This window comes from Rhinatrema bivittatum, chromosome 2 (assembly GCF_901001135.1).
Source record: "Rhinatrema bivittatum chromosome 2, aRhiBiv1.1, whole genome shotgun sequence".
Classification (NCBI taxonomy): domain Eukaryota; kingdom Metazoa; phylum Chordata; class Amphibia; order Gymnophiona; family Rhinatrematidae; genus Rhinatrema; species Rhinatrema bivittatum.
The window spans coordinates 796,431,410-796,450,428 of NC_042616.1; positions in this window are offsets into that span (position 1 = coordinate 796,431,410).

A 19,019-nucleotide genomic window follows, 5' to 3' on the forward strand; every position below is an offset into this window, starting at 1 on the left:
GTGTTATTCTATTACGATGTTAGTCTCTGCACCGTCTCCCAGGGTGAAGACTCCATGTGGTGTCCTCAGAATAGAAATCTCGGTCTCGCTCATAATTTTTTTTTCTTCAGTTGTCGCAATAGGATTTTTTTTTTTTTTTTGCAGGAAAAGTCCAGTAGTAGGACCAAGGCATCTCTATACAGATGTCCCCTCTTCAGGCAGGAAGGGTGGCCAAAAAACTTCCTCCTGGGAACTTATGTAACCCCCCTTCCCTGGGTGCGGGTTGCTACCCGATGAGGCCATAAAAGTATTTGCTGTGCTCATGGGGGACAGGAACCTTCCCAGGCTAGCTTGATCACTGACTCTTCCTTCCAGGGTCGTGTGTGGTAGGGGGGAGATGACTCCCAGGGCCCCCGAGTGCTAAAGTGGCTCCTTGTCTCTATCCTGCTATCCCTGGGGGGTACCATGGGTATTTCTGTCCCAATGTGTGCTGGGTGTGCCAAAGAAAACAACTGGAGTCACTGTGTTAGCGTCCAAATAAATCTTTACTGATGAAAATGAGGCAAATGGCACGAAGTTCAATCCGCAAGAGCATAGGTACGTTGGCTCGTCGCAATTTCCTCCTCAGTCAGCTCAGGAAAGTCAGATGTCAGCCAGGGCAGTTCCTACTCTGCAGGGCTTGGGAAACATAGGGGTCCCAGGCGGGCAGGGTGTTCTTTGGATGGGCAGAACGCTCCCCTTCCAACTGGCAGTGTCACAATACTGCAGTCTCTGCACAGAGAGGGATTTGGGAGTGCTGGATGGGTAACTCCACGGATGTCAGGCTGGGCTTTTGCTCACTGTTTGTTGATTCGGACTTTGTCATTGGAGCAGTCCTTGTTCTTCCCTCGGGATCTCTGTCTCTAGAGGCTCCCGACAGGAAGGAAGGGCGGTCAGAACTTGCTCCTGGATCTTAAAATTAAGCTTACAAAGCTCAGAGTAACACTGGGGCCCAAAAATTCCCTGATGTGGCAAGGGCCACTCAGGCGAAGAGGAGGAGCTTTCTATCTTTGAAAAGTAGAGTGGTTGCATTAGGTGCCACTTTTTACTTAAAACTTCCATGTTTATGCTTGATCACTGATAAAGGAAAAAGGTTTGGCTTTTGTGATCCAATTCCATTAAAAACGTTTATAGCAGATAAAAATCAGGTATTTTAACATCTGAGACAGAAGCCCAGTAAAAAAAAAAAAGAAAAAATTAATAACTCCCTAGCCCTTAAAATTTTCTTTTTCCTTGGTATGTTATTTCTTTTGATGATTAATATCTTCTCCCCAAATTATAGGAGTTATGAGCAATGTATTAGTTGATTATTGATATGGAAAAGGTATTGTTATGTTATGACTATGTTGATGTTACATTGTACAACATATTTTCCTGTTTTTCAAGATGCATGTCATCGATGAAAATTACATATGACTGGTGTATGGCGGCAAGTGCTTGCTTTAAATACTGAATTGTTCTTTCTTGCCTGCAGAATTGTGATCTAGAGGGGAAAGAGAGCCGCCATATCGGTTATCAAGAAGGAAACACCCTGTCGCAGAAAGTGGTTTATTTTTGAAACACAGACCAATGTCGGGGAAGGAATGGGGACCTATAATGGTATACTAGAGTTAAGTGATAGAAACATAGAAATGATGGCAGAAGAAAACCAATAGGCCCATCCAGTCTGCCCAGCAAGCTTTCACACTTTTTTTCTCATACTTATCTGTTACTCCGACTGCTGAGTTCAGGGCCCTTATTGGTAACTTTTTGATTCTAATTTCCTTCCACCCCCGCCATTGATGCAGTGAGCTGCACTGGATATGTATTCAAAGTGAAGTATAAGGCTTAATATTTGAGGGTAGTAACCATCACATCGAGCAAGTTACCCCGATGTTTGTATACTCATACTGCTCAGATCAATGCCTTGTTAGATGATGTCTGGATGTAAATCCTATTTCTTCATTCTCCCTCCCCCCCCCCCCTGCCGTTGAAGCAGTGAGCTGCGCTGGATATGCATTGAAAGTGAAGTATCAGGCTTAATTGGTTTGGGGTAGTATACTAACCGCCACAACAAGCAAGCTACTCCCATGATTATTTGTTTACCCAGACTGTGATACCTTGTTGGTTGTTGCCTGAATGCAAATCCTCTTTTCTACATTTCCTCTTGCCATTGAAGCATAGAACAATGTTGGAGTCGCATTAACCGTGTGAACGTTTATTGAATAAGGGTATTAATCACCAGGTAATAGCTGTCATTCCCTATGTATCAAGTTTTGTTTGTTTGTTTATTTGGCTCGCGCCTTTTCATTGCATATGAAAATAGTGAAAAACAAATAGATATTAGTGCTATGATTATACTGATGGCTCAGTAAGGGACCGGAAATGTATCTATGCTGAGGGCAGCCTATGTGTGACGGTCCTTTAGTAAAGTCTTTCCAGGTGGAACAATAAAAGGGAAAAATTTGGATGTAAGGTAATGCCACCTAGGATGAGAGGACTAGATTTGACCTAGAGAGTGGATATTGTTTGAGTTGTGTCGTTTGCTGATACTTTTCAGAGTTGGAGCGGGAGCCAGTTCCTACAGCAAAGGATTCCCCTCTGGTATCTGGATGGACAGGATTGGATTTTTTTCACCCTTGCTGAAGGAGTACAACTAGTGGTCACATGAGCTGAGATTGCTGTACATTCCAGAAGGACTGGCTGGATTTGATCTTGACTTTGAAAGGCCATTTCTTTGGACTGAGGGGTTGCACTGTGGATATCCTGCTGCAAGAGGGGAAGTGTTACTTGATATGGATGTTGGTGCAAGGGAGCAAAGAGCTTCAAGGAGGCGAGGATACAGGGACTATGGTGTTTCTAACACTTAATTTTCCCTATGCTATCTTTTGATATTCACCATTCTGGCTTGGATTTCAATTTACAAACTAAAGTAAAATTTAGTTTTGAACACCAAGTTGGACCCAAAGACTTGTTCTTGTCTTGGACTTAGGATCCCTGAGAAGGAGAATGAGTGTTAAGGTGTTTTGTTTTTTTTCCTCCAGTATCACCTGTTGCACAAATTCAGAAGAGCAATGGGATTTGACAGTGACCCAAGGACCATGTCTACGCCAAGGGCCCAGCAAGTCAAGCTTCCCTCCTATTGGATGAACCCCAGCAATGTAGTGCCCCGAGCGCAGCCAATCAGCCAACCTGAGGTCCCAGTACAAACAGTGCACTTTGCAGCCCTCTAGGACTGACTAGAGCACCACCTTATTAAGCCAACAGTGGCTTTTACTAGCACAGATGAATTCTCTGGAACAAATAATAAATTGAAAGCTTTTCTTCTTCTAATGCTGACACAAGCAAATTGCAGACAACCCCTGATGATTAAAGTTATGCAAAATGCTTAATCTGCCCGTGGTAAACTCTGTGAGCTAAAGTAGTAATCAAACAGGTGGGGCAAGAGAGGGGCTTAGAAAGGGTTCAAACTATTCTGCAATCTCTTCCTGACAGGCCGTTTTACCCTCTTTTTATGCCGATTTGTTGCATTCTGGAAACAGAAGAGAATTCTCTTCCCAAAGAAGCTGAACTTAGATCCTGCTTTCTTCTGTAATGTCTGGGGGAGGGATTAACATCGTCTGATCTCTGGGGACCTTCCCCTTTTTAATGAGACCTTTTCCAGACACTGACTCACTTCAAGGTTTGATAGACGTGCCAAGTGGTGACGCAGTATCTGGGAAGCCTGGAGAGTCCTTAGCTGCAAACCCGAACTTCTTGGCTCAGACCAGAGGGTCTTGGAGGAGGGGGAGTCTCATTCAGTCAACGATTTCTATTCATCTTATTCTTCTACTTGCCCCCCCCCCCCCCCCGTAAGACATATTTAATCCTTTATCCTTCGCATGTCAGAACGTCCAGATCTTCCAATTTGCACAAAAATACAGAACATGATGGCAGATAAAGCCCTTAAGGCCCATCTGGTCTGCCCAGATTCCTTCCTGACTGTTGCAATACTCTGCACCCACCCTGCTTCGATAATCTCCAGCTTTACCTTTACTCTCACCAGATTTTTCCATGCCAGCTTGAATTCTGCAACTCTTTTTTTTTTGCCTTCGCCAGATTAATCGCCCTTTCCGTGATCAAATTTTCCTTTGTCTTACTCCTCATTCTGTACCCTCTGACCTTCCTTTTAAGGGCCCCCCCCCCCTCACCTTCTCGTTAATTATTTATTCCTTTTGGAAGGAAAAAATAAAACCTGAGAGCGATCAGTCAGAAAGAGGAAGCGCCTCGTGTCAAGCCAAGGTGATCTTTTTTTTCTTCTTTTTGCCCTCTGTCCCCTTTTTTTCATCCTCCATATTCAAACCTCCCCCCCCCCCCCCCAACACTACCACCATCACCACCACCACCACCACCACCACACATCTCAGGCAGTTCTGAGAAATCCTCGCTGACCCAGGTAGGGTCACCTTCTCTGAGTTGCAGCCTCAGCTCTACACTTTGCCGAGCAAGCTACACCTTAGTGGCTGCAATCCTCTTCCGTTTCTTCCTGGGCCTATGCGTGCCACCTCCATGGTGCATCCCAGTTCACAAAACCAGATTCCCCCCTCCCCTCCCCTCCCCATCTGTTAGGCATAGCGCTGCGCCCTCAGCCAAAGGGGAATTTGTAAAGATCTGAGGCCTGCCGAACTAAGGCTTTTTTTTCCTGTTTTCTGTATATGAAGGAAGCTCTCTATACATGGGGCCCTTAATGAATTCAGTTCTGGAAAGTTTAGCGAGGTGTTATTGGATAGGTAAAGCATAGAGAGGAAAGGAAATGCAAAAAACATCCTAAAAGAGTAGGGAATCAACGGAAGGGCTTCAGGAGACAACAAAAGCAGAGCTTAATCAAGGGGATCCAGAAAACAGCCCGAGTCTCTCGGATCGTCACGGGCTGTTGGCTCCCCCAGATCTCTTTTTATATCTCCCGAGCCTGCAGCCACCTCAGCTGGGAACAGAAGTGCTGCGCTGGCTCTCTGCTTCTCCTCCTGCTGTGTCCCCGCCACATGCTGCCTGTTATGGTGGAGAGGCTGAAACCCTACCCAGGAAGAGACCTGAGCAAGCAGCCAGCGAGCAAGCAGGCTGTGAATGTTTGCAGGAGGAATGCTTGAAGGAACAGAAGCGGGGGAATGCTTGTGTGTGTGTGGGGGGGGGGGGGGGTGAGAGGAGAAAATACTGAGGGTGTTGTGTAGGAAGAATGTGAGAAAGGAAGGGTGCATGCTTGGGTGGGGGGAAATGAGTATATGATAGGGAGAGGAGAGGTGGTGAACAAGGGGGAATGACTCAATTGGGGTAGAGTTCTAGGGAGATGGTAAGGGTAGGATCTGAGATTGGGCCTTTCAGCTAAGGAGGAAGAGAGGGCTAAGGGGATGGCGAGAAAAGGAGAACTGATGTGTGAATGTGACAGAGCTGGTGAGGGGGATATGAAAGGCTTCAGGAAATGGAAAAGTGAAAAATAGGAAGGATGAAGAAGTGAGAGAGAAAAGGTGGTGACGAAAGGTGAGAGATGAAAAGAGATGAGAGAGAGAGAAAGGCAGATGTTAGTGCAATGATTCCCAAAGCTGCCCTTCCTAAAGGACCCCTAGTTGGTCAGGTTTTCTGGATATTTGATGCCAAAGACCTGTCTGAGTCCCTCTGGAGGGAGAGGAGAGGAGGTCCCATCTGCATCTTCAGTGGAAGAGAGAAGTCCCAGCCTGGGGTGGATGCTGTGTTCCCTGTGCTGCTGGGGCACTGCTTTCCTCCCTGACTGAAGAACTCTGTTACGACTGGCAGTCTGCAGGCCTATCCCACGTCCCGCTGCCCTCACCTCTACCCATGGACCCTGGGAGTCACCACGACACTGCGTGAACCCCGCCTGCCTCTGACTGCAGCCTGATCCTGACCCTGCTTTGACTACCACCTGCCCTGTAGTGACTCCATTGTCTTCTGCGTGGTGGCCTGCAACGTCTTCTACACCATGGATCTTCACCTCCACAGAGGCCCACACCTAAGTCCAGCTGGCCCCGGCACCCAAGAGCTCAACCTAAGGGGATCGAGGGCTGGTATTGGTGAAGTTCCAGTTAGGTCTGCGCTTCAGCCAGCTGACAGTGGGGACCTGCAGGGAGGGGCCCTGCAGGTTGCACCAGCTCCATCTTGGTCCAAGGGTCCACACCAGCAACAAACTCTGGGGCTGTGCTAAATGCTTCCTGACCTCAGCAGCCTCAAAGGTGTGTGCCCCTTTGCTAAAAGTAGGGCTGGGAAAAGGGATTGCACTCAATGGTAGTAACATTTTTGTTTGCGGTTGTAACAAAGGAAATATTTTCACTTTTTGATAAACACTAACTAGTACTGTCAGCTTCATCAAAATTAGTGTAGAGGCTGCTCTGTCTCCACTATCCAGTTGGTCCCTAGCTTACTTCCTAGGCTAGGATTTTGTAGTTTGCAGATCGTCCCTGCAGGCACCTCATCAGAGGCTTCTCTGCATTGGTCAACAATGCACTGAAAAAGCATGATGGAGCAGTGTGGCTTGGGTTTTTGGTTTGGGGAGTTTGAGCCCATGTTTAGGCCGCACCACCTGACACTGACACAGGGGAAGTGCATTTTGGAGGAGTGGTGTGGCGTTTGATCCCCATTTATAGGCTGCATGGCTTGATCCAAGGGAAGAGATTTTTGCCCTGGCCAGCACCCCACGGCCCGCAAGGGATTGTCTTGTGAGGAGTGAAAGAGGAATTTGGAGAAAAACCTGTTGGGTTTCCCTATTTGCCCCTGCCTAGTAAAGAGGTTTGTCACCCCTGCCTTGGAAACTGAGGATAAGGGGCTGGGATTCCTTCTGCTCAGCTGAGGAGAACAGCAATAGGTCTGACAGAGAAGAAGGGAGAAGTACTTTTGCAGAGTTTCATTCCTGTATTTTCGGGAGGAATTCCTTTACCACCAGTCCCTGTCCACTGAGAAGGAGGAGATTTTGAAATGTTAAACACTTTTGGGACTTTCTACCACCAGAGGTCCAAAACTGTTATCTTCAGAGAGAGAGAGAGGGAATCCCAGCCCTATTAGTCGCCCACTCTCTAACCTTCAGGCGTGTTGGGTCTTTTCCTAGGGCTTGCTATCCTAGGTCTAGAGGACACTTAGAACATAGCAATGTCAGCAGAAAAGGACCAAATGGTCCATGCAGTCTGCCCAACGCTGGATCCTCGACTTGAGCAGATAAGTTTATTCAATTTTGGGGTCTCAGCTGATTTCCTTTTGTTTGGCCCGGACCTTGGTCAAGAACCTGGCATCGCGCACAGGCTGCAGCTCCACAGAGCGAAATTAAGAAAAAAGCGATTCCTCTGTCTTTTGTGAAAAGTGTCTGAAAGGGAAATAAAATACAAAACTATTTTGAAAAAATGATAAAATATATAAAATGATAAAATATATAAAAATCTGTTCCATGCAATTCTTCTTTTTTTTTTTTTTTATCTTTCTGAATGTGATATTCAGTTACCAGGGTGTTTCTAACACTGTTTCTTTTATTGTTTTAGGAAGGAGTGTCATTGCTAAGTGGATTCCCTTTCCTAACCTTTTCTTTCAGTATCATTTTCAGGAGCTTGAGGAACTAGGTTATTAAAGGTGTAATAAATTGTGGAGAGATTTTTCATCTTAACCATGTAATCAGCGAGAAGGAGGTTTATAATTTCTCTAACCTGGAGATCTTGTGTTGTGTGAGCATGTGGGCCTCTGTGCTAGAGACCTATAGAAACTAATTCAGAATGAGTTTTCTCCATCACGAAGAACATACAGAATTGCTGTGCGATAACTGGGGTGGTCAGTGCTCAGCAGTTCTTGGAAGAGAGGCGCCCTTGAGAGGGGAGGATTAGATGTAGTAGTAATTGAGAAATGATACTGCTCTGTTCTTTCTCGCTCTTTCTCCTGCATCATAGATGTTGGAACGGAGGAAGCCACCCACCAGGCTCTGACCCAACCAACTTTTTATCCTTGCGTTCCTGGAAGTCCTGACGCCGACTGGCATCGCATGGTTCTGCATTCTCGCTCCGATCTCCGTGAGACATGAAGATCAGTAGGAGAATTAAAGGGTTAGCTGCTCAGGTGCCTGTATTCTCGTGCTGAGGTGCATGTCTCGTGAGACCAGGGCGAGAATGCAGACAGCCGCAAGGTGCTGGCCAGCATCAGTACTTCCAGGGCAGTGTGCGGTAAGGCATGCGGGGCTGGCTGGGGAGAAAGAGGAGGGTTTTAAGGCTGGAGACTGGCTGGGCAGGGAGGGAGGGGGGGTAGAGGCTGGAGACTGGCTGGGCAGGGAGGGAGGGGGGGTAGAGGCTGAAGACTGGCTGGGGAAGGGGGGTTCGAGGCTGCAGACTGGCTGACTAGGGAGAGGGAGGCTGCAGGCCGGCTGGTGGGGAGGCTGCTATGGAGGGGAATCAAAGCTGGCTGGGGGAATCTGAGGCTAGAGAGTGGAGAGGGCTTCCAAGGCTGCTGGCTGGCTGGCTGTGGGGTCTGAGGCTGCAAGGTGGCTGGCTGGAAAACGGGATTTCCGGCTGGATGGTTACCTGGGAGTTCTAGGATTGCAGGATAGCTGTGGGAGACTGGCTGAAGAGGAGGGTCAAAGCTGGCTGGTGGGGGTGTGTCAAGGCTGTGGGAGGGGTTAAGGCTGGATGATGGCAGGGATGGTTGAGGCTGACTGGCTTGCTGGCTATGGGCAGGGTCAGGACTAAAGGCTGGCTGGCTAGCTGGGGGTTGATGGCAAGCAGGACTTGGGGCATGGCTGACTAGGGAATTAACCTGCAGGCTGACTGATGGGGAGGCAATGGGGACAGGCTGACTGGGGGGCAAGGCGGAGGACAAGACTAGTTGGTTGGTAAGAATGACTAATGGTGGCGGGCTTGCAAGCTGTTGGATACAGGGGAAGGTGCTGTGTGTGAGAGAGAGCGAGCATGCAGGATAAGGGATAAGACAGAAAGAAAAGTTAGAGAGAGGGTGGGGATGTGTGAAAGGGAGCGGGACCAGGTTAGGGATAGGAACACACATTTCTCTCTTGCTCTTCCTCCATCCCAGATTCTCCCTCTGTCCCCACCCGCCCTCCTGCCATTGTATGCTTCTCTGCCCCCTCACTTCTGGATTTCTCCCCATCTCCTCTGCTAGTTCTCTACCTATTCCTGGTTTTCTGCTGAGGGGGAGGGAGGAAGAAAGAGAGAGAGAGAGAGCTGAGGGGGGGGGGGGGGGCAATGAGAGAAGCTACTGTGCAATGGGAAAAGGGGATGTCCGTTTTCCAGGTTTGTACTGCATATAGAGTCTGCCGTCTTGGGGTTTCCGTTTCAGTTTTTATCTGCACATTTGTAATTTGTGCTCAGTATGAATGTGCAGCCCTCCAATGTGTTTTGTTTTTCCATTTTGAGGTGGGGGGTGAGGGTGGTATGGCTTTTAAAAGTTTGTTTACTTTGATTTGTGACATTCCTCAAACCAAAATATACTTTTTTAAAACCCCTGATAACAAACAAAGAAAGTGAAACAGGGGCCTCCTTGGGCCCCTCTGAACCCTCTCCTGCCCTATCCTGAAAAAGATGCCAGGGCCGGGGTCCACCCCAGCCCCCACTTACCCCTTCTGTGGGAGTCCAGTTAATGAAAGGGGCAGGAAGGATGCCCACTCACTTTTGAAGGTTAGTTCAAAATGGTGCTGGCTGGCCCTAACACCAGTGCCAATATGACATCAAAATGGCACCAATCTCAGAGCCAGCTAGCGTCATTTTGTTTTTATGGCTGTCGAATAAAATGGTGTTAGCTAGCCCTAAGACCGGTGCCTTTTGATGTCACTCTGGTGCTGGTCTCAGATCTGGTTGGTGCTATTTTTAAAGGTCAGAGGGGCAGGAGGTCAGTGGGCATCCTTCTTGCCCCTTTCAGGAAGGAAGAAGGGATCAGAGTGGTCTAGGCCTCAGTAACTCTATTTTTTTTTTTTTTTAGTGGGGCAGGTTTTTGGGAGGGGCCCGGCGACATGCTGTGCCCCAGTAGGACCTCAATACTTTTTTGGGGTGGCCACTGGAAGACCTTGGGTCAGCAGCAGAGGGATTTGTTTTTCCAGATTTTTCCCCTCAAAATGAAACAAAAGGGAAACCAAGAAAAGTTTGTTGGTTTTTCTTTTGTTTCATTTTGAAAACATAATGAAACGAATGTACATCCCTAGTGGTCAACTATTCTGTCTGTGTTCTACAAAAGTGTGTCTGAGCTGAGGTAGTCTAGTGCCGTGTCGGGATCTGTAACATTCTTGCTTATTGTATTTTCCCCCAATTAGTGTACTGGTGTTCTAGGGCCCGTTGTAATATTTGCAGTGCTGCCTTTTCATAGCTAGGGTTGTTGCTGTTGGAGCCCTGTAAGTTAGTGCTGCTGTGCTATGGCAGGTTTACTACATATGTTGTTTTCTTCTTTTTTTTTTCAGGATTTCATATTATTTCACAGTGTGCCTGGTAGTGGAAGGTGTTTGGATTATTGTTATTTAGATGACACCAGAATGTTTTTGTATTGTGAGGTGCGGGGGAAATATCCTTCAAGATACGAGAATGAAATCTTGTATCTTGAATCGAATTTGAATGGAGTCAGAAATGTGGCTGTTCTAAAGATATTCCCCTTTAGACTACCACTGAATTCATATGGCTATTTGTGCCTGCATACAATGAGCATGTTTTTTAAGATCCTCTGTGGCATCATTTTTCAAAGATGAAGAGCATCCTGCTGTAGTTTGGCAGATGATGAAGTAATTTCTAAAGTTCGCCATAAGGAATCCACCTATTTAACTACACTACAATTATAGCCCCTGAAGCAGCTCACGCATGAGCGAAACTCGGCCTGAGTCGGGCAGTTTGTAAAGATTTGTGATAATAAAGAATCCCTGGTGTTTTTACCGATCCTCTACTCTTTGGTCGCTACTTGCAATATTGAATCGGTTTCCAGTTTGTTTCTTTATACACACCATCAGGCAGAGATAGATAAGAAAGCATCCAAGTTTTATTTCAGAGGTCTCCTGACAATAATAGAATATAAAGTGCTATTTTAACCAATATCCCTTGTAATTTTTATAGCACAATTAAAAAGTTAGTAATGTCACTGAACATAACAGAAGCTGCACTTCCTCTCCCTCACTGAACATAACCCACACAGTATAAACATTATTCTGTAACTTGTATATTCTTTCTCTGACTTTATGGGTGTAAACATTGTCAGCTCCTTCCGCAGTTATTTGTTGGAAGTGTTTTTTTTTTATCATTACTTTCTCCAGTTGTTTCCCATTAATTTTCCCTTCTTTTCTAGACATCATCTGAAAACTTGACTATATGCAGGGAATGCAAATCGCAAGCCTAACCTCAAAATCTTGGATTCCTATTGCCCAAATTAATTTCCAGGCTAATTATCTAGAATTGTAATGAACAAATGGGTTAACACTTACTGGACACCATTAGTTGACCTGGTTCAGTAACCATGTAGAAATCAATTATAGGCTATGGGCCCCACCCTTTCCAATAATTCTATCAGCTCTGAGCTATCACTTAAAAATAAGAATTCACCCAAAATTTAACAAAAATTACTGCTTAAAATTGTTACCCTAAAGTTACCTCTCCCATTTAAAATGTATATCATTTGAAGTTTAACTGCTTCAGAAGTCTGGCCAAATCAAAATCTTTAGCAGGGTATGCCGCTGTGCTGCCAGTACTCTCTGTGATGTCTTATGCTTCCATCACTACCTGTTGTCCATTGCAAACTTCTTGGTTTAGACTTCTGTGTTGATGATTTTGCATGCAGTCATCATAGGCAGAGTTTAGCTTGTCTTCATCAGTATCTGGATCATAAGTGGCTCATGTCTGGTAGCTAGTCAATACCAATTGGCTAGAGTTCATCTAATTGGATGGCAGTGTTGTCCATATCAGACCTTAATTGCAATCTAGGTCTGTTTAGCAAAATGACACAATATTTTCCTGTATTTATATCTGTAAGTAGTTGTTTGAATATCTTCTCGTGCTGTGCTGAAATCTTTTACAGGTCTCAGATCTCTCTGCCTGCTTCAAACTGGCAAATCATATCCTGCAATAATATAATTTGTGATATCTTGAGCAGTTAAACTCAGATTCATCTTACTGACCCTTTCTACTCCTTTTCAGCTTCCTGCCTTTGTTTCTAACTTCTGAGCTAGGAAGAAATAGCTCTGGGAGTATGTGCCCCTATCTCACAAGATACATCTGTAGACAGAAGATAATTGTCTATCTCTATGAAATAGATTCAGTTTTTGTTTAAGTTTAGATTAGAAAAATAAAATATTATAGAAATAAAAGTATATATCTTGTGAAGAATCCTTACGGATACACTTTACAATCTCACAGGCCGATTCATTAAAAAAGTATGGGAGAGCCCGCGCTCCGTGTTGAGCGCCCGCTCTCCTGACACGTGCCCAGGCACCTCTTCTGGGCATGCAATTTTGTATTTAAATTAGGGCCCACGCTAATGAGGAGGTGCTAGGGACACTAGCGCGTCCCTAGCGCCTCCTTATTAGTAGAAACAGCAACCGTCAGTGGGTCCGACAACCGATGCGTAATTTTTACTGGCTGACAGCCACATGTTCGGAAAACTGATGCCGGCAAAAGTGAGTGTCTGTTTTTGAACCTGCCAGCTGGTGGGCAGATTTTTTTTTTCTTTTTGGGGCCTCCGACTTAATATCGCTACGATATTAAGTCAGAGGGTGTACAGAAAAGCTTTTTCTGCTTTTCTGTACACTTTCCCGATGCTTTCTATGGTTAACGCCTGGGCAGGCGTTAATTTCTGAGAGTACAATTTGCGGCTTGGCCGCACATTTTACTTTCAGTATCCTGAGTGACTAACTAATAGGCTCGTCAACATGCATTTGCATGTGATGAGCGCTATTAGTTTTCGCAAGGTTGGTTGCACATTTTCAAGATGCTATTAGCCCTTACAGTATAAGGAGTAATAGATGTGCATTGAAAACGCGCGGTCAAATGGGTGCTAAACGGCTGAGCTCACCGCTTTGTCAGCCTGTCAGTGTCTCAAGTTCACTGCTAGTGCTCTTTTAGGGGCAGATTTTAAAAGCCCTGCACGCATAAATCCGGCTGGATTTATGCTACAGAAGCCCATGCATACTTTTATCCAGGTAGAGGGCAATGTAGCCAAGTAAATAGCTTTGAACAGTCTGAATGCAGACCAGGATTTCTAAGTGGAGTTTTTCTGAAGCTAAAGCAGGATTTCAGCCTTCAAGTTGTATCTGGAAAAGGCAGGGAGCAGACATTGTTAATTAGGAAGTGTTTCTGTGATGCTTGGGTACAGTGTTTCCCAGCCCTCTCTTGGAGGCCCGCCTAACCTGTCCGGTTTTTAGCATCTCATGCACATTCATTGTAGCAATCCTGAAAACCGGACTGGATAGGTGCACCTTCAGTAGAGGGCAGTAAAACACTGGTTTAGGAGCAGGATAGAGGCTGCAGAACAGGGTCCTGTAGCAGAAGCTCTACAACCAATGATGAGCTTTTCTTTATGGTAAACCTGCTTTTTTGTTTCTTCTCTAAAACTGAGATCAAGCTGTTTGGTTTTTTTTTTGTTGTTGTTGCAATTTTTATCTGCTACTGGAAAATGCCAAAATAAATGCTACTTTGAACTATTTGCTGCTGTAGTAGCTGTATTAATCCTGGGAAAAACTGGAGTCTTGGTGACCAACAAAAAAAGGTGTAAGATGACATAGTAGATGACAGCAGAAAAAAAGACCAACGGACCACCCACTCCACCCATGTATTCCCATCCACACCAGAACTGCCAAATTGCCCGGTTCCAGGAGGGAGATTTCAGGCCAATACTGGACTTCTGACAATCCCCATCCTGATGCATTATGGGAGCGGTGGCACTGATTAAGGTGGGTAGAATCATGGACTACAACTATCAAACTGCTTTGGGATGGAAGTTCAAAACCTGGACTGGCCAAAAGGTCTCCGTCCTGGAACTGGGTAACTTGGCAGCTCTGACACAGGCCAAAGATACATCCCTGCCATGAAGTGTGAGCATAAGATATCTCTCCTTATTCGCGGCGGTTTTTGGTATCTCACCTGTGCTCCTCCATCTTGAGCAGATAAGCATACAGAACACAGATTCCCCACTTAGTTCACACCAAGCGCCCCCACACCTTCCAATATCTAACCACAGAGCTTTAAAATGATCTGTGGCCCTCAATGCTAGTCTGGACGTTGTTCAAACTGTGTACAATACTTGAATGTTAAAACCACACAGATCCCATCTGAAGCAGTACAACATCCTTGGGTTGATGTTTATAGCTATCACACCTGCTCTGATAGTGATCAGGATAAACATACTGTGAAATACGCTGTAAGAGCTTTTTCTTTTCAAGAGGTGTGCTTGCTCGAGCTTGGGATTTTTCAATGCAAAAAATGCGGTGAATGTTACCACCCACACTCTGATTCTCTTTGTTCTCATGAAGAAAGCCCTGCGGTTTGTGTTACCGGCTTGCTAAATCTGGGGACATTTTTTTTTTTTTTACACTGAAGTAAACATTTGATAAACCTGCAGCATGTATTAAGTTGATCCAATAAAAAGGTATCACCTATAACTTGTTGGTTAGTTGTTAATTCTATAATTCTGCAGCAAATGCTGGATTTAATTTGTCCACCTGCATTTGAAGGGACAAAGCCCCAAGCTTTTTATTTTAATAAAAATCATCTTTTAAATCAGTTCCTCCCCTCCCCCCAATAAAAAGAGAATTTGTTGAGCCAGGCTTATTTCATGTTGATTTGTTCCCACTCTATTACCGTGCAGAAATGTTTCAGAAAACAGTTTTTGTAACTTGGCCATCCATTCCAATTTTGGGTATCAGAATGGCTTGGGTTATGAAGCACTGCCAGGCCAGCCTCTTATAAAGTGCTGCCATCCTCTCACTCTTATCTACAAACGATTACAAAGAGAGAGGAAATATGAGCCCCAGGAGGGATGAAAGAGAATTGATTCCATGCAGTAGATGGTGCTGTTACATATTTTTTTTAAAACAGACTTGGACCAGCTCAGTGTTATATATACTGTACATTGTATTTGGGCAGTTTAGCTGCTGTTTAACATTTGGCAAAAAAAAAAAAGGAGAACGTGAACAACCACAAATTACCCAATGTAAAAGAAACAAAAAAGCGGTATAACCATCTAAGAAATTAAAAAATAAATAATTCAAAAAAATGTATATTCAAAACCAGAGTTAAAAAAATGGCACGTTCAAACTAAACACTTCATTAGGCAGAAAGGAAACACTCAAGAGTGTCCTCTGGCTCATCATTACACACCAATAAAAAATACTCTTCAAAAAGGATATTGTAATAGATTGGTATAATACATATTTATTATCCAATCTCTAATATTAAACTAAGCATAAACAATCTTGTTGAAAAACTGAGTCACAAGAAAAATGTGACACCCTCCCCAAATGGTCATACAAATGGTCAGGAAGAGGGCGCCCCAGTGACATCACTGATACACGTCCTTCCACTGGACGGTGTCATTTTTCATTGACGGATGAAGACAGTAGACCTGGAAAGGGCCTGGTTCTGGGCCCAGCATGGGGTCTGGGCCTAGGTCTCAGCTGTGCTTGGACCTATGATGACCGCACCTTCAAAAGGATATAAACAGGATGGAGTCGAGCCAGATGGTGGCTACTAAAATGATCAGTGGTCTTCATTCTAAAGCATATGGGGACAAACTTAAAAGATCTAAACATGTACACCCTAGAGGAAAGGCGAGATAGAGGAGATATGATAGAGACGTTTAAATATCTCATAGGTTTCCATGCACAGGAGGCGAGCCTCTTTCAATTGAACGGAGGATCTAGAACAAGGGGGTCATGGGATGAGGGTGAAAGGGGATAAGCTCAAGAGAAATCTTAGGAACTATTTCTTTACAGAGAGGGAAATGGATGCATGGATCGGAGATGGTAGAGACAAAAATGGTATCTGAATTCAAGGGACCTCTGAGGGAGAAGTGGGAATAATAAGCTAAATTAATTGGATGGATGGCAGACTGAATGGACTATACAGTCTTTTTCAGCGTCACGTTTCTTTGTTTCTAACTATGAGGAACCCTTGCCCTTGAGTTCGTCTTTCTTTAGAAAATTCTACCTTCTGGTACTTAACTGGCACCTGCTGGAAGTCTGGAAGTTTGCATCATATCTCGCATTCCGCCTCTTCCTTCTAGAGCAGTGGTCCCCAACCCTGTCCTGGGGGCCCACCAGCCAGTCTGATTTTCAGAATATCCACAATGAATATGCATGAGAGAAAATTTGCATGAGAGGCAGTGCATGGAGGCAGTGCATGCAAATTTTCTCTCATGCATATTCATTGTGGATATCCTGAAAACCTGACTGGCTGGTGGGCCCCCAGGACAGGGTTGGGGACCACTGTTCTAGAGAGGACATCTTTAACTCCTTCAGTCCCTGTGTATGGCTCGCAGTGCAGTCCATGCACCATTTTGAATTGTCTCTTCCTTGTTAATGTCCTTTTATAGGTATGGATTTAAAAAAAAAAAAAAAAGCAAAAAAGCTTGATGGATATTGTCATAAGAACATAAGAAATTGCCATGCTGGGTCCATCAAGCCCAGCATCCTGTTTTCCAACAGAGGCCAAAACCAGGCCACAAGAACCTGGCAATTACCCAAACACTAAGAAGAACCCATGCTACTGATGCAATTAATGGCAGTGGCTATTCCCTAAGTATAATTGATTAATAGCCATTAATGGACTTCACCTCCAAGAACTTATCCGAACCTTTTTTGAACCCAGCTACACTAACTGCACTAACCACATCCTCTGGCAACAAATTCCAGAGCTTTATTGTGCGTTGAGTGAAAAAGAACTTTCTCCGATTAGTCTTAAATGTGCTACTTGCTAACTTCATGGAATGCCCCCTAGTCCTTCTATTATTAGAAAGTGTAAATAACCGAGTCACATCTACTCGTTCAAGACCTCTCATGATCTTAAAGACCTCTATCATTTCCCCTCTCGGCCGTCTCTTCTCCAAGCTGAACAGCCCTAACCTCTTCAGCCTTTCCTCATAGGGGAGCTGTTCTATCCCCTTTATCATTTTGGTTGCTCTTCTCTGTACCTTCTCCATCACAACTATATCTTTTTTGAGATGCGGTGACCAGAATTGTATACAGTATTCAAGGATTTGTCACAATCAGCCTATACAAAGGACCCTGGTCCAGTAAGCTTTTGTGGCATTCAGTGAAGAGTTAGTGAAAGGAGACACAGAGAGAGAGAGACTGAGAAAGAGAAAAAGAAGAGAAAGTATGATAGGTTTCTTTGTTTTGTCCTTTGTGGGTGGGTAGAGTGGTCTCTGCTTCCAGTTTTTATTGTTGCATTGACTTTATCTTACTAAAAGGATGACGAGAGGTAGAGGAGGGAGGATTGCTAGTGATGGTGAGGAGAAAGAGGGGTGCAAAATTTTACCGTCAGTCCCTCTAGCACCAAACAAGCACTCCCGCCATTTGCCTTGTTGCCTGCAGCTGCTGCTGTTGAGGATGGAGTCATTGGATCTAAGGGAAATTTGTGGCACAGAATTAGCCAAATTCCCCTAGCAAATGTGCAGAAATATTTAAATATGTAATTATTTCAAAACAGGCCAAAATCTGCCCGGTTTGAATTAAACTGAGGGGCGGATTTTAAAAGCCCTGCGCGCGTAAATCCTTCCGGATTTACGTGCGCAGGGCCCTCGCGCGCCAGTGCGCCTATTTTGCATAGGCCGCCGGCACGCGTAAAGCCCCGGGACGCGCGTAAGTCCCGGGGCTTTCAAAAAGGGGCGGGAGGGGGCGCGTCCGGGGGCGATCCCGAAACAACGCGTAACTTTGCCGACAAAGGTGGGGAGGGGGGGTTAGGGCCGGGGGGTGGGTTAGGTAGGGGAAGGGAGGGGAAGGTGGGGGGGAGGGCGAAGGAAAGTTCCCTCCGAGCGGCCTCGGAGGGAACAGAGAGCGCCGCTGGGCTCGGCGCGCGCAGGTTGCACAAATGTGCACCCCCTTGCGCGCGCCGACCCCGGCTACGCCATATCTTATAAAATCCAGCGTGCTTTTTTAAGATCTACCCCTGAGGTTTTTGCATATTTCTAGCAGAGGACACTCTGCTGATCTGTCCCGTCACAGGGTCAGGGCCTGATATCCTTTTGGCAAAGGTGCGGCTGAAAGGGGAAGGAAGTTCCAGAGCCCAGGAAGGGTGGAGTACTGGGTCCCCAGTGTTTGGAAAAAGTGTTTCCGAGAAAGTTTGAGTCCGAGGGGCGTACCAGGAGACCCTAAGGGAGAACAATCTGTCTGGGGTAATCCACAGTGTTGGCTGATCAAGCAGTTCAGTCAGAAGATCACCAAAGAGAACAGAGAAAGGGACTGAGAAGATCTGCAATACCCAAAAGCCACTGTGAGGAAGGGTACCTGTCCCAAAGAACTTACCTTTGTGGGAAGGAGTGTGTGAAAGAGATTGAGATTTATGGTTTGGGATTTTGTCTGTCCTCTCGTGCACTGCTGGAATTTGCTTTTGTTTGCCTGCCACTAGTTTGGAGTAAAAACTTTATTTTGAAAAAGAAAATCACACAAAAGAGTGATTTGTGTGTGTGTGTGTGTATGTGTGTGAGAGTGTCTGGACTGGTACACAGAATGTTATGTCAGTCGGCCGCAGAGCTCGCGACTGGCCTTCCTCACCTTCCTCGCTGTCCTGCCGGGAGCGGTCCCCGGCTCCACTGAAGGGCAGAGGGAGCCCTCCCAGTGCTGCTCTCCTCTTCGCGGCCCTGTCCGCCGCCGGAGAACCTTGAGTCACGGCAAAGATGCCGTCAGCCCCTCTCACCTGGCTCCCCAAGCGCGCGCGCACCTCTCTAGATTATTTAAAGGGCCCACAGCACGCCGGCTGCCGGCCCTTTTCTGTGATGTCACCGGTTCAGGGGCCTATATTAGGTGAGCCCTGGCTCTCAGGACTCACCTTGGCAACTGGTCTTCACACTAACCGTGTGTTCAGTTGCTTGCTTCG